Below are 3,381 nucleotides of genomic sequence, written 5' to 3'. Positions count from 1 at the left end.
TTTAATGATATTTTATACTTAATACATAAATACAATCTACTTCTCAAAAGTTTACCCTAATGGTAGTCAATATACCCAAAAACAATCACACTTTAATGGAAATATTTCATTTTATAACGTAAAATCAAAAGTTTAATTAGTAAATATTACTTATTTTATAATAGCAGTATTTTTTGCGTTGGAAAAGAAAAATGATAGATTCGATCGATATAAAATTAATATGGAAATAAATCGCTTCGATTGCAAAAAGAGTCGAGATCATTGGCGGCATAATTACGTGACATAGAAAAATTGAGACAAATTAAGGAACTTCTCATAGAACTTACTTAAAACACTATTAAAATTGTTTTCTTCTTCTTATACTTTAATTTATATGGCTGCTATCAATTAAGATCGGTGATTTTGTTAACTTCATGGTTAGAGAGACACAATGGCGTATTGTTTTACAGTTGATTAAAATATCGCGTGAAATACAATAATTATAGTTTAACAGAGAGCTTTATTTTTTAAGTCGGTTAAATTGAAACTACATGGTGTATCGGTTTAATGGATGTAGACGTAATGTCTTATTGTATCCGTGGGGTCAGGAATCTATTAGATCACTCCCCGAGCACTTTAGTAGAACAGCATCTTGGGCTACACTTTAATCACTTACTTCCTTATAGATATGAATACTGATAAATATATAGGTCGTACGCAGTAATAGAATACATTCGAAATGTTTGAAAAAGCTAGACAGCTTTTGGTAATTTTAAATACAAAATTTCATTATTCCAATTTTTTATTTAAACATTTCCTTACGTAATTTAAAAGTCCGCTGGAAATATCTCTTTTTAAAGATAAACACGCTCTTTTATATTACTTATTTATTCATATTTTATTTTTTATTATTTCTGTGTGCAATAAAGAATAAAGGAATAAATTCCGTGTTTGTCTAAGGACTATTTAATACTCTTCGTATGATGAATCAGAAATTTGTTAAGAACGTGTATAGATATAAAATTTTTGGAGGTATTTTAATATTTAAGATTATGCCCCGTGGCTTTATCTGCGTATGGGTACTAAATTAATCTGATAATATGAGATTTATGTCTACGTATAATTTCATGAAAATTTATTAATGATATTTCAAAAGATCTTTTGAAATATTGTGTACCTACGTATTGTTAAATGTGTAGGCATTCTGACTTAAAACGTTCGAGATTTTAAAGAAGCCGCCGTGTGTGCCCCGGCATAGAATGAGCCACCCCTTCCTTTCCCGTGGATGTCGTAAGAGACAACTAAAGGAATTTATGATCGAGGAATGGGAAGCAGCGTCACTATTAAAACATCTCTGAAAGCTTAACTGCGGTTGCTAACCCACCTACCAAGCGCGGCAACTACTGGCAAAACAGCAATGGGTAGTTAACGGCTGAAATAATAATAATAAATTCAACTTACTAGTTGAATTATTTAGTATAAAAGCCAGTATATTGGCTCTGTATGATTTTTTCTTCATAATCAAAATCAGTTTATTATCTGGGCAAAAAATTGGCATTATTACATACATAAGCATAAAAAAAAATTGAAGGACTAAAATATAATTTTATTTAAAATATCCAATTTGTAGTCTAGTCTTATCAGCTTCTGTGGAAATATTTTTAATGTGTAATTATTTATCTTCTTGCAGCTACTGTAAATTTTTACGAATGTTATGTATACTGATAAAAAGTATATTTACAATACATCAGTATCTCATTATGTTATGCATATGGATACATTAGTTGTGTATTTTATTAAAAAAATTATTGTACTTAAGAGCGTTCATACCAAAGTGTGATAACGTCTATGCCATTTATTGATTTTAGAATCAACTCAATTATTTTTTATTATACCTAAAATAGCAAGCAAATAAGACGACAGATAGTGCTAATTGTCGCTTATAGATATAAATAGCATCATCAATATCAGTGACTATATTGACCCATGATACCTCTCATGCGTTGCCATTCCTAAGGACAGAAAAAGTTCGTAAATGCACATTAAATTTATTAAGGTTATTGAACGATTTCGAGTACAATAATGTTACTAGGATACGAAACCCATCCTATACAGAAAGATGTAAGACAGGGTAATGTCATATCTACGAAATTCTTTACAGCTGCATTCAAAGATGTAAATTTTAAACTCCAGGTTTGGAAAAGGTGTGGTATAAACATCAGTGGCGAATATATCACTCACCTTTGATTTGCCGATGATATAATAATCATGGTGGAATCTTTGGAGGACTTCATTACTATGCTCGATGACCTTAGTAGTGCTTCTCAACAGGTAGGTCTTAATATAAACATAAACAAAAAACTAAAATCATGTCTAACGTTCATGTCACACCTACACCGGTTATGATTAAGATTACGGTATGTATAGTTAGGACAACTTATCCGACTAGGTCCGACGACCAACTTCGACCGAGACGTCAACCAATGAATCCAACTCAGCTATGCATCGTTCAGAAAACTACGCCATATCTTCTCATCCAAAACTCCTCAAAATTTGAAGACGAACTTTTTTAATCAATTCTTGTTCCCAACGATGATCTATGGTACTAAAACATGGTCCTACACGGTTGCCCATATGTAAAAGCTTCAAATATTCAGCGAGTTATGGAAAGGGCTATGCTCTGAGTTTCTTTACATGACAGAAACTAAAGACCCGACATAACTCGAAGATAATAGGTTAAAACCTGTAGTACAAATCACCAGGCCCCCAACCGATATGTGTTTAAATAATAATTAAACAAAATACATTCCACTGAAATTACACAATCCAAAAATAAAAATAAAAACAATAATTAATAGTAGGAAATAAAAAAAAAGAACAATAATTGAAATTAATCAATTTTTAATGTTTATTAATGACGACATTATTTAAAAAGTGCTCTGATAACGAACGAAAACTAAGTTTATTGTATTGCAATATTAATGATAAACTTTCACTAAAATTCAGAATTATTAATTTAAAAAAGTGTTTGAAAATTTCTAAAGTTTTTTTTTTTGAGTATAAAAATTTTAGTGTTGTGTAGACTGAAACATTTTAACTTTTTTTTTTAATCAATTTATTTCAATTTTATTTTATTTTTTCGAAGAAACTATGAACTTTAAAAGAATTAGCGAAATCTTTTCCATTATTTTTTACATGTTTACTAACGAACAATAGTTAATTTATGTTGTTTATAATTAACGTTTTAGTTAATTATCAGAGTACTTTTCTAAAAATTGTTTTAAGTTATTGGAAATTGACAAATTGGCAAATGCAGAATTCAGTGTGAACGCTCTTAACTATGTTATCGATAATACATTATGCATCTGTTTTTTTATGCGGGTCATTCAGAACAGACGTGAT

Source organism: Galleria mellonella, unplaced genomic scaffold, assembly GCF_026898425.1.
Source record: "Galleria mellonella isolate WM207_F2 unplaced genomic scaffold, CSIRO_AGI_GalMel_v1 utg55, whole genome shotgun sequence".
In the NCBI taxonomy this organism is placed as follows: domain Eukaryota; kingdom Metazoa; phylum Arthropoda; class Insecta; order Lepidoptera; family Pyralidae; genus Galleria; species Galleria mellonella.
This window is presented reverse-complemented; position numbering follows the sequence as displayed.